Consider the following 13,612-nt stretch of genomic DNA (forward strand, 5'->3'; position numbering starts at 1 on the left):
GGGGACTCAACGTTCAGTGTTCTATGGGCAAAGTAGAGTCTTGATGTGGCACTCTAAGATAAACACTGAACTGAAAGGTCGGTTTGAGCCACAGATCGGTGGTTCAAACTCATCAGCTGCTCCTCAGAAACCCCATTCAAAGTCTCTAGGAGTCATAACTGACTCGACGGCACTTAACAACAACAATGGGCAAAAATATTGAATGCTATAGAAAGTATCAAAATACAGAAATATCAAAATCCAGAAAGTATCAAAAAAGGTAATACATAGAGCCACTGTGCCAAAAAGAAATGGTCCATGTTTAACCATTTCAAGGGGTAACATATGATCAAGAACCAATGGTACTGAAGGAGGAAGTCCAAGCTGTACTGGGAAAAAACAAGACTCCAGGAATTGATGGAATGCAAATTGAAATCTTTCAACAAACTGATGTAGCATTGCAGGTGCTCACTCATCTTTGCCAAGAAATTTGGACGACAGCTACCTGGCTAACTGATAAGAAGATTTCCATGTTTGTGCTCTTTCCAAAGAGAAGTGACCCAACGGAATGCAGAAATCATCAAACAATATCATTAAAATCAGATGTAAATAAGTTTTTGCTGAAGATAATTTAAAAGCAGCTGCAGTAGTATATCAACAGGAACTGCCAAAAAATCATGCTGGATTTAGAAGAGGAAATGGAACAAGGATATCATTGCTGACATCAGATGGATCTGGACTGAAAGCAGATAATACCATAAAAATGTTTACTAGTATCTTATTGACTGTGCAAAGGCTTTCGACTATGTGGATTGTGACAAACTATAGATAACATTGTGAAGCATGAGTAATCCAGAACATGTAATTGTACTCAAAACTCGTACATAAACCATAAGGTAGTCTAGAACAGAACAAGGGGATACCAAATGGCTTAAAATCAGGAAAGGTGTGTGCTCAGGTTGTATTCTTTCACCATACTTATTCAGTCTTTATGTTAAGCAAATAATCTGAGAAGCTGGATTATATGAAGAAGAGTATGGTATCATAATTGGAGAAAGATTCATTAACAACTTGCAATATGAAGCTGATGTAACCTTGCTTGCTGGAAGTGAAGAGGACTTAAAACACTTCCTGATGAATATTAAAGATCACAACCTTTGGTATGGATTGCACCTCAATGTAAAGAAAACAAAAGTCCTCAGAACTGAACCAAGAAATAACATCATGATAAATGGAGAAAGGACTGAAGTTGTCAAAGACTTCATGGAAGCAGCAGTCAAGAAATCAAATCACACATTGTGTTAGGCAAATCTGCTACACAAATCCTCTTTAAAATGTCCAAGAGCAAAGGTATCCGTTTAGGGACTAAAATTTGCAGGACCAAAGTCATGGTATTTTCAATAACCTTGTATGCATGTGAAAGTTGGACAGTGAATAAGAAAGACCATAGGAGAATTGATGCATTTGAGTAAAAATAATGAAAGTACCACAGACTGTCAGAAGAACATAAAATCTGTGTTGGGAAAAGTACAGCCAGAGTGTTCCATAGAAAACAGGATGGCAGACTTCCTTTCTCATACTTCAGACATGTTATCTGGAGGGACCAGTCCCTGAAGAAGGCCATCATGTTTGGTAAAGTGGAGGGTAAGTGAAAAAGAGGAAGACTCTGCTTGAGATGGATTGACACAGTGGAAGCAGCAGTGGGCTGAAGCATAATAACAACAGTGAGATGGTACAGGATCAGGCAGCATTTTGGTGCATTGTACATAGGGTAACAATATGAGTTGGAACTGACTCAACAGCACCTAACAACAACAGAGGCTTCCAATGTTTGACTAGGATTGAGAACCACTGACCTCTCACATAAAGCAGAGCACTGGGGCTCAGTGACAGAATTGTCACTTTCCAGGTTCAGTGCCTGGCTGATAAACCCTCTTTTGCAGCCAGTCCACCTCCACCCTGCTGTCTGTCATTGGAAGCTTCTGTGTTGCTCTGATGTTGAACAAGTGTCAGCAGAGATTTCAGACCAAGATGGACTAGGAAGATCGGCCTGGCGATCTACGTCCAAAAATGAGCCAATGAAAACCTAAGGATCACAATGGTCTGATCACATGAGTCAGAGGCTGATTTCAAGGTAGCTAACAACAAACGCTCCAACAATGGAATTTGATTTACAATCTCAATTTCCATAGGTCAAGCATCATAGTAATAGTATCCAAATGTCTCTAAAGATTCTAAGCATCTCCTGTGGAACCAGGCTGAGCCTATCGAAGCCAGTGGGCAACAGAACCTAGTAGGCACTCAGATACTGCCAGGAAGAGAAGAGCTGAGGGGGAGACAGCCTCCATCAACTCCAAGGACTACTCATACTTAGCTAGCTGCCTTTTCCTTTTGTTCCCATCTCTATGGGAAAAGACCTTTGAACAAAAACAGAACCCAAGCAGAAGGAAGAAACACTCTATACTTCTGTTGTCCTTGAATGTGACAAATGGATATAGCACTGAGGGTTTTTTTGTTGTTGTTTTTGTGTTTTTTTTTTTAGTTATTAGAGCTCTGGTAGCATAGTGGTTACAAGTCGGGCTGTGAACCTCAAGGTCAGCAGTTTGAAACTACCAGCTGTTCCACGGGAGAAAGATGAAGTGTTCTGCTCCCGTAAAGATTTACAGCCTCAGAAACCCTGTACAGGGTCGCTATGAGTCGGAACCGACTCCATGGCACTTAACAACAACAACAACAACAACAATGTGGTTACCAGTCAGACTGCTAATCTCAAGGTCAGCAGTTGGAATCTACCAGTGGTTACACAAGAGAAAGATGAGGCTTTCTGCTCCCATAAAGATTTACAGCTTCAGAAACAAACAAACAAACAAGCAAAAAAAAAAAACCCAATATGTGGTGCTGCAGGATAAGCACTGTACTGCAAACCTCAATGTTGGTGGTTCAAACCCACCAGCTGCTCCTCAGAAACCCTATACAGGGTTGATATGAGCCAGAAGTGACTTGATGACACTTAACAAAGACAACAATAACAACGAAACTGTAAAGAAATTCTAGGTTTTACGATGAAATTTTTACTTTGATTCCTCTTGTAGCCATTATATTGATGTTTCTTTTAAAAATAACCCCAGGATAGGACAGAAGAACTCAGGCGAGACCCTCTGATCATTGAGAGGGGCACCAGCCGGGCAGAGGCTGCAATGAGGCCATGAGAAGAGGACTCTCTGGGGGAAGACTGTTATTGCAGCTGGTTGGCACCCAGCCACACTTAGCTCCAGCATGGGAGAGCTGAGCCTTCTGTTCTCCTGGGCTGTTTCTCATAGGCTCGTCCATTCCACCAGTGTATAAGTGAGGTTTTATGAAATGCCAAAGAAAGAAGGAAAATTGCAGGAAACCACTGTGATGGCACCTCCCCCTGTTGTGTAAGGATCTGGGGTGTGGTTAGGGTGGGGGGGGAGTGCAAACCTGGGGACTGGGACCGGACAATCCGCGCAGCTTGGAGAATCAGAATGGAGTATCTGCGGGTTAGCACCAACTGGGGCCAGCTGTATTTTTCCTCGCCCCTTGGATATCAAAAGTGAGTGTTGTCATCCTCAAATAATTCAAATGCAGTATCCAAGGCAGTATCCGCCCAACACTTTTCCCCCCAACACTTTTCCCCCATACATACATTCATATGCACATATGCTAATACACCCTTTCTCACACACACATAATTTACATATGCTCACACACACTCAGAGACCTGCATTCAAACGCCCTCACACTCATATACCCACACCCTCTCCCACTCCCACATACATACATGTAGCCCCCACCCCCTCACACACAATACTTTATCACACATGCATAATTCACAGACAGGTACAAAGTGGCCTCAGAAAGTTTGTAGACACATGGAATTAAAAGATAATGGAAGCATTCCATGATTTTTTGAGACCCCTCTAGAATACTCACACATACTTGCTCAATACACTCATACACACACATACACACAAACCCATATACTCACTCACACACAAACACAACACACTGACCCACACACTCATAATCACACACACAATCACACACACATACACACACTCATTCACACACACAACACACACACTCATCCTCACACTCTCATAGACCCATGCACACACTCACACAGCTAACTCCCACACACATATTCACACACATTCACACGTACACACACACACATACATGAGACAGATACTGAATCACCTAGAGGACTTGGAATGTAAAAAGAAGTCAGTGGTTGGATTTTGTCAGAGATTTCGCCCCTCTTGGTTTCACTGAGATTGGAATAGCTTGAAAGAGTTTGTTGTCTTCACCTGTGGTCTTTTCACTTTTTAACGCCCCCAGCTTGAAACCCAGAAGCTCAGACCTGGGTCCAAGGTATCATTACTGCCAACATTACTTGAAATGTTTCATACCTCATTTTGAAAAACAAAACAAAGCTGTATGTCAGTTTCAGGTGAGGGGTTGGGATGCTTCCCATCTGATTTGGCCCAGGGCATACCTGCCCCTCCTCTTCATCTCCTCCCTCCAACTAACTATCCTTCCTGTTTTCTCTGACTCTGGTGTACAGCTTGGAAATCTTGCTGAGAAGAAAATCTGTCCCTTCTGCCTCAAATGTTTATTTGTGGAAGTTCGGCAGGGGAACTGAGGCTAGTGCCAAGACCTGCCACACTGCTGGGAAACCTGAGTTTCCCTCCCTTCCCCCTCCTCAGTGGATGTTGAGAAAGGAAATCTGGCCCCCCTAGTCTGTTGGCTTATGGTTTTCCCCTTTGCAGTGTGGCATGATTCAGCTTTCGTTCCTTTCCCCAGATGACAACTCTGTTGCTGTGTTTACTTTTCAGGTTATATTTTACCCATGTCTCTTTGACTACAGTGTAACTGGACATTGAGTTCAAGGAAAGAAAGGGCTTAGTCTTGAGGGTTCTGCTCCTTTAAGTGTCCTGCTTTGTTCTTGGCACTGGTCCCTGGATTCTGGAGTTATTGGAACTAAGCTCGGGTGGACTGCCCTCTGCCCAGTGAGAGCCGGCCATGGTTTCTGCTCTCAGGAGTCATTCGTTGCAGTTTGTTAAATTTCAACTATGCGTTTTAATTTTCTGTTGGATATTACTAGTCAAAGTCTTCTGGAAAAGCCCCATGTCTCCAGGAATTTATAATAAGGTTCCACTAATGACTTAGCTTCATGAGTTTCTCTCTCTTCCCAGCTGATTTCCAAATCTTCGAATTTCCAAATTCTCCCACTTTTACATGAGAAGTTTGGGAAAGCAGAGGGGAAAAGAAAGGACTGATGCCAAATGCTGGTAGCACCAAGGGAGCTGTAGGGTAAAAACAAAACCATGTTAGCAAACAGTGTTTCAAAAAACATTAAGCCACCACACGTATATTTGATTTACAGCATGAATATTTGTTCTACCTACATCTACAAAAGTATGTGCCTGTTACACTTAGTGTTTTCCCTGTGTGAATAGATTTCAATAAAAAATAAGTGAAAAGGCAATATAGGGATGAAGCAACGTTTATTAAATGTATGTGGGTTTGTCACTAGCCTACCTTGATTTCCTTTGGGTTCTAGACATGCCTGTTTTCAGGATAGGTCAGATAACGTTTTTAGGGATTTGAAAAGCAAAAAACACAGAAGTTAGTTTGAAAACAAAACAAAAACTGTGCAATTTCAACAATAGAACATTCTAGAAATGGTTGCAGTGGGGTGGGGGAGGACTGAAGGGGAAGGTAAATAGGGGAGGGATGAATAGATGGAGCATAGAGCATTTTTAGGTCAGTAAAACCATCCCAGTGGACACATGGCATTATATATTGTTAAAACATGTATTTGCACAAACAAAAGAGTGAGCATCAATGTAAACTATAGGCTTTAGTTAATAATAATGTATCAGTGTAAGTTCATCAGTTATAACAAATGTACCACAGGAATGTGAAATGCTAACAGGAGAAGCAATGGGCAGGGGCAACAGGTACATGGGAATGCTCTATACTGCGTCATTTCTCTGTAAACTTAAGGCACTCTAAAAATAGAATCTACTAAGAAAAAAAGTTATCCTAGCATTCTAGAAAGCCAGATAGTGCTGGTAAGTGGGGCCCATAGAACAAGCAGTAAAACCTATGTTCATTATAAGCAAACACAATTCTGAGTGGTCACTTAGCATAGGAGCAAGCTTTTGGGTAGGTTGCTCTCTAGAATCATGAGTCCTGGTGCCCTGTCCCTTATTTAGTAAAAGATTGAGGACCAATATCAGTAATTCTACGTAAACTGATATTTTTTTCCCTAAAGATTTTGGCCCCAGTGTTAACCCCACACTGCCTTGTTCCCAGAAATGTCTTCGTAGGTGGGACATTCTCAGATCCCTCAAACTAGGATCAGATCTGCCTAACGAAGCGACCTTTTGACTGTCCCAAGATTCCAAACTCAGTTTTTCTTTCATCAACACATTCTTTCTTTCCAATGCCAGGTCTGAAGTCACTGCAGAAAGAAAAAGGCCTAGTTTCTGTTTAGCAAAAAAAAAAAAAAAAAGTCCCGTAATTTGTCTATTCACATATCCCAGAGCCCCCTCTCTTATTCAGATGCTGTGTTCACTCCAGGCCTGGGAGACAGCTTGTCTCTATGACCTCGTGGATAGAGACAGCTTGGCATTTTCTCCTCTGAATGATTTAGTCTGAATTCTCCATTCATGACGCATTTCCTAGTACTCAGGGTGTCCCCTCCTGGCTGCCCCCCCATTAGTGAAGCCAGCTTCCTCTCTTTTCATCTGATGCTTAACAACTGTCAGGTTGCAACAAACATGCTTCAAATCCACATTCTCCCTGTTGCTTAGCAACAACTTCCCTCCCGGATAAATCTGGATTTCCTGTAGCAGCAACCCAGGACTGAACAGAGGGTCCCACACGGATTGTCCAGGGCTTCATCTATACTTCACCTCTGGCCTGGATGCTCTCAAACAGCTCATCCCTCTCTCAGAACCTTCCACCAGTTTCCACAAGCCATCCAAAAAGACATGGAACCTCATGCTACCTGTTTTCCCTCATTAGATATCATTTGGATGTTAATGCTGTTTTCCAGGTTATATTAGTTGAATCAAAAACAGTAAAACAGACAAAAAATTCAGTTCATAAGAATATGTTTCTTTTGTATGAGTGATATTTATTTGATTAACTCATCGTTTCAGGAAATACTGATCAACAAGATTTTTTAGGAGTTAATCCTTGGAGTTCTGGTGTGGTTTTATAGGATAAGCACTGGGCTGTTCAAACCCATCAGCTGCTCCTTTGAAACCTTATACAGGATTGCTATGAGTTGGAATCAACTCAACAGCACTTAACAGCAAAAACAGCAACAGTCCCTGGCTGACATAAACAGTTAAGCACTCAGCTACTAACTAAACTGTTGGCAGTTTGAATCAACCCAGAAGGACCTTGGAAGAAAGGCCTGGTAATCAATTTCCAAACTATCTCCGCCATTGAAAACCCTATGGAATACAGTTCTAATTGGACCCACGTGAGGACACTGAGTTTGAATGGACTCCATGACAGCTGGTTAGGTTTTTATTTTAAGATATTTTTAGTTTGTCTTAAGTAAAGGACTCACATTGCACATGCCAGACAATGTTTTCTGCTCCTGAGAGCCCAAACAGAGGCCTCTTGGGGCTAGAGTTGTCTTGGCTGCTGAATAGGCATGCATCAATCTCTTAGGTATAAAACCAAGGCCCTGAAACCTTTCAGACCAACTACAGTGATGGGAGATGATAGAGACACATCACTTCCACGAACTTGTTTATACATCAACCTCATAGGCCTTTCTTAAAAAGTCTGAGCACACCGTGGACTTGGGCAGGAACTACTGAGCCCAGTGTGAAAGGGTTATTTGTTATCTGGAAAGTTAACTTGTTTAGCATCGGAAGCCGTGGTGTGAGTGTGTGATAGTTGCCATTTTGGTATATAACCTTTGTTCCAGAAATGTTTTCACATTCAAATAAACTCACAATCTCTTCCGATTCTTTTGGCAGAAACAATTCATGCAGATTTGAATAGATAATAGTAGGGGGAGCCAAAGGAAGAGGAGAGCCCTGGGAAAGTTATTTATAATTTATGGCAACATCAGTCAGACAATTGGTGACGGACTGCCTAGGGGCCAGGCACTGTTCTGAGATGTGCATGGTGTCTAAAATGAAGTTGTGAGTACAAGAGCTTCATTATTTACTGTCTCCACGGAAAAGAAATAGGTCGGGAATTACAGCCACGGTACCAAGCACACAGTTGGAGTTCAGCAAATATTTGATGAATGAGTATTAAATGATTAAAAAGATGAAAAAATAAAATGTTAACCACACACAAAAATGCATCTCAATGTATTATCCTCCCTGTTTCCTCTCCCCAAATAGCTAGTCTTTCTCTTATCTGATTTATTTCTCTAGTGACCATCGCTTTAGTCACTCTCTCTTGTTGACGTTTATCACGTTCCTCCCAGGACTTCAAACCGGTTCTTCCTGGTACAGTCATGGCTAATGAAGTAAAACTGGAACAAACCTGAATTTGTAAAATGTGGGTGTACTGGAATGATGACCAGAATGGGAAAAATTACAGGTTGGCTCCCTGCTAGAAACTTAATCTCCCTTTTAGAAAACAAGGGCACTGCATAGCAATCACATATCTTGAGCAGTAGAATTGGAAAGTTGGTGTCCAACTCAAATATGGAGGCTGATGGCACCTCTTTGAATGTGTGTTGTTCTCCATCCGGTTGTTGTTGCGACGTGCCATCGAGTCAGTTCTAACCCATAGCAACAATGTATAGGGTTTCTGAGGAGTGACTGGTATCCATTCTCCCAAAACAGGCTTCTAAAAGGGCTCACTAAACTTCTTCTGAGTCTCCCATTCTTTGGCCCATCATTTTTCTCTTTCCATTTATTGTTCAAGTATACCCACATTTTACAAATTTGGGTCTATTCTGACTTCACTTTATTGGCCATGACTGAACCAGTTCAAACCAGTCTGAAGCTATGGTTCCTCCCTCCACTTGGGATTCCTGACCCTCTTCCATCCACAAACACAACCCTCACTCTTATTAGCATCAACTGGTCTTATTTCAAACATCAACCCCAGTGTCACCTTCCCTGCCACCAAGAGGTACTATCCACTCCTTCCTTGAAGTTACTATCATACCTTGTAGAGACATCTCATGGAAAATCTTTTCTACTACATCATAGCTTTGTTATTAGCTGCCATCAAGTTGATACCAACTCATAGCAACCCTATGCACAACAGAATGAAACACTGTGAGCACCAACCTCACAATCATTGCTATGTTTGAGCCCATCGCTGCTACCACTGTGTCAATCCAACTTATTGGGGGGTCTTCCTCTTTTTTTTTGACCTTTCACTTTACCAAACATGATGTCCTTCTCCAGGGACTGATCCTTGCAGATAATATGTCCAAAGTATGAGAGGTGAAGAAGTCTGGCCACTCTGGCTTCCAAGGAGCCTTCTGGTTGTACTTCTTCTAGCAGATTTTGTTTGTTCTTCTGGTAGCACGTGGTACTTTTAATTTCTCCTCCATCGCCATAATTCAAATGCATCATTTCTTCTGTGGTTTTCCTTACTCACTGTCCAATTTTCACATGCATATGAAGTTATTGAAAATACCACGGCTTGGGTCAGGCACACTTTAGTCCTCAAACTGATACCTTTACTCTTGAACACTTTAAAGAGATCTTGTGTAGCACATATGCATAATGCAATGCATCATTTGATTTCTTGACTTCTGCTTCCATGAGTGTTGATGGTTAACCAGAGCAAAATGAAGTCTTTGACAACTTCAATCTCTTCTCCCCTTATCGTGATGCTGTTTATTGGTGCAGTAGTGAGGATTTTTGTTTTCTATATATTGAGGTGCAACCCATACTGAAGGCTGTGGTCTTTGCTCTTCTTCAGTATGTATTTTAAGTCATCTTCACTTGAAGTAAGCAAGGTTGTATCATCTGCATATCAAAGTTTTAATGAGTCTTCCTCCAATCCTGATGCCACGATTTTCTTCATTTAATCTATCTTCTCAGATTATTTGCTCAGCATACAAATTAAATAAGCATGGTGAAAGAATACAACCCTGTCACACATCTTTCCTAATTTTAAACCATTGGTGTTCCCTTGTTCTATTCAAACAACTGCCTCTCAGTACAGGTTCCTCATAAGCACAATTAAGTGTTCTGTAATACTCACTCTCCTCAATGTTGTCCATAGCTTGTCATGATCTACACAAATGAAAGCCTTTGCATAGCCAATAAAGCACAGGTAAACATCTTTCTGGTATTCTTTATTTTCAGCCAAGATCCATCTGACATCGGCAATGATATCCCTCCTTCTATGTACTCATAACTTAGTCATTCATTAACACACAAATATAGATTGAATACTTACTGTATACCATGCTCCAAGGATATAAAAAATAACGTCCATCCCTTTCCCTATACTTAATGGGAGTCCTGGTGTGGTGCTGTGGGTTAATGCGCCAGACTGCAAAGCCATTTGAACTGCAAGCTCACCAGCTGCTCCTCGAAATCTCTATACAGGGTCGCTATATAGACACCACTTCACAATACAACAATACTTAATGAGTTTACAGTTTATAGAAAGACATATACAATAAAATAGAGTAGAAAACCAATATAAAAGTGAAAAATAGGCACATGGGGCATTACGAAAGCAGCTAGGACTGGCAATTAAGCCATGGAGAAGGAGAGCTGGTAAGCATGATGGAGGGGAAAGGACTTTGTAGAGAAGACGAACTGGTTTTAGATGAACTGACTTGTCAATAGAGGAAGGTGTATTAGAATGGAGGTGATGGTGTGGGGCTAGCTATTTTATTCATTAGGTCCTAAAGTGATAAGCATAATGTCTAGGGACCACAGGCCTACAGAAGCATTGAGAGACACAAAAAATAAATAAATGGACTCTGAAATGCAAACAAAAAACTTTAGAATTGAAATTCATAAGTGTTAAATGTAATGTTTAAACAATGTAATATTGTTCCATTATATTAATTGCTAAATATGTTGTTGTTGTTAAGTGCTGTGGAGTCGGTTCTGACTCGTAGTGACCCTGTGTAGTGTTTCCAAGGAGTGGTTGGTGAGTTTGAACCACCAAACTTGTAGTTCAAACTGACCTGTGGTCTAGAGCATTATCCTGTGGCACCACACCAAGACTCTTGTTGAATTTAGTGTTCATGAAATTTTAAACTCAAAAAGCCACTCCTTGGAAACCTTATACAGGGGTCACTATGAATTGGAACAGATTTAACAGCACTTTATGATAAGAATGTGTATAATTATATATGTATTTATATAGGAGCTGTGGGATAAGCACTGGTGGTTATGAATCGGGCTGCGAGCCGCAAGGTCAGCAGTTCGAAACTACCAGCTGTTCCATGGGAGAAAGATGAGGCTTTCTGCTCCCGTAAAGATTTACAGTCTCGGAAATCCTGTATTGGGTCGCTGTGAGTTGGAACTGACTCCACGGCACATAACAACAACAACAACAAATATATATATATAATCTTTGAACTCCATTTCTCTACAAACTTTTTAAAGCCACTATAGGATCAACACTGAACTTTGAACCAAAAGGTCTGCAGTTCAAACCCGCCAGCTGCTCCACAGAAACCCTATACAGGCTTGCTATGAATCAGAACCAACTCTATGACACTTAACCATAACAGTATATATACACACATGCATTTTTTAAAGTTTTTATTGTGAGTTAAGTGATAGTTTACATGGGAGAACATCGGTTTTACACTCATCCTATCACATTTCATTTCATTGTAATGATTATGATCCCTTCAATGCATCATCATTCAACAGTATTTGCTTCTATTCCCTCTGTTTTTTTTTTGTTGTTGTTTTGTTTTTTGGTCTTTTTGGATGTACACAAAAACACTCAGGAATATATAACCATTTATTAAACAACCTAAGGGCACATTCTGCAAGTCTGCCTCTTGGCTGCGAGAACACAGCCTTTCTCTTTCCATGAGCCTAGAATCCTCAGCTGCTCTATCTCTCCATGTCTTCAACTCTGTCTCCATCTCTGGTGTTGCTGCTTCTCTGGATAGGGCCTTACATTCATTCCTTTCATGCTCTTCTCCTTTAATGTCCTAGGATTCTCTGTACCTGGAATGTAAGATTAACTACTCCCACCTTTTTGTTATAAAAGTTATATCTTTACAATTTTGTATATTGCAATTTGATATGATAATAATCACTCACTACTGAATCATAAAAATCCTATACCCATCTCTTTTCACCAGACTCATCTAGACAAGATGAAAACTATTCAGTGGGGATTCTACTGCCCCCACACACTCTGAAATTAAACTCCCTCTTGAAAACTTGTAAGCCAGTCACTTTGTGCCTTTATAGCCCCTGCTTCCCCTCCCCCCCGCCCCCAGTTTTAGGTAGCCAATGTCTAAGTTTCCCATTCCTATTACCCTGTGTACAGAGGGGAGAGAATGAAGACTCCTTCCTTTTCAGTTGGTATTCTGAGCTACTAGAACCGTAAGTATAGGTCAAGTTCATCAAATTATAACAATTTACACTTGTTTCCTTTATCACATTTTTTTATCTTCCTCTAGTCGAGTTGTGATCATCAAGCCATCGAATGGGTACTATCTGCAAGTGTGGGTGTTCTTGTGTGTCTATTCACCACCCCCCCCCCTTCATATCAGCTGAGCTTCACTCCCAGCTCTAGCTCTCTGTGGCTATGTCCTTGTCCATGGGTTCAGAAGTTCCCATGTCTCCCCATACTTCGGACCACCCAGCCATTCCTCTTCTCTCTCTCATCTCCAGGTGGACAGGATTCTAGGGAACATGGATAAACTCAGCTCATATCTTCATTGCTGCCTTTCCCCCTCTTCCACTCACCAGTAGACCAACATGGCTGCCAGCAAGCTTACATGCCTGCTTCTGTGATCCCTTTGGGTTTCAGTCTTGGAGGAGGGTACACATGCATTTTTTAATTTCATTTTTGAAATTATCCTGCTTTGAATAACTCTTTTAATGAATAATCTGCTATGACTTTTCAGCAGTTATTGTGAATGCACAGAAGTGTCTGTAAAGTTGTTGTTGTTGTTAAGTACCATCGAGTCTGTAAAGTGGGACAACCTAAAAACCATTGTCATTGAGTTGATTCACACTCAGGGTTTTCAAGGCTGTAAAGCTTTGTGGGAGCAGAACACCTCATCTTCCTCCCAGGGAGCAGCTGGTAGCTTTGAACTGTCAACCTTGTGGTTAGCAGTCCAGTGCTTATCCTGCCATGCCAGTGAGCTCCAGTGTACACGTGTATACACACATACAGTATTTTTATGCAAATAGCATGTTCTTTCTACATTTATTTGTTAGTTGTTCCATACACTTGGAAGTATTTTTGTAATCATACCATACTAACCTTTTTTTAAAACAGCAATATGTATTCTTTTACACGCCGAGATAAAAAAATTAATATTTAAAAATATTTTAACATTAAAAAGAAGAAAAAAAGGTGCTGTGACTGGCAAAATCTCCCATAAGAAGTCGTTTTGAGCAGAGAAGGAGACAACTTGCCTGGAAAGGCCACAAAGGGA

The 13,612-nt window shown here is 41.1% G+C and overlaps 1 protein-coding gene across 1 annotated transcript in view; it reads left to right on the forward strand.

The window, feature by feature from the left end:
- The window catches only part of ABCA4 (ATP-binding cassette, sub-family A (ABC1), member 4), a gene marked incomplete at its 5' end in the record, with an annotated part of 210,699 nt that overhangs the window by 48,073 nt on the left and 149,014 nt on the right, over window positions 1–13,612 (forward strand).

The sequence above is a fragment of the Chrysochloris asiatica genome, unplaced genomic scaffold (genome assembly GCF_000296735.1).
Source record: "Chrysochloris asiatica unplaced genomic scaffold, ChrAsi1.0 scaffold00002, whole genome shotgun sequence".
In the NCBI taxonomy this organism is placed as follows: domain Eukaryota; kingdom Metazoa; phylum Chordata; class Mammalia; order Afrosoricida; family Chrysochloridae; genus Chrysochloris; species Chrysochloris asiatica.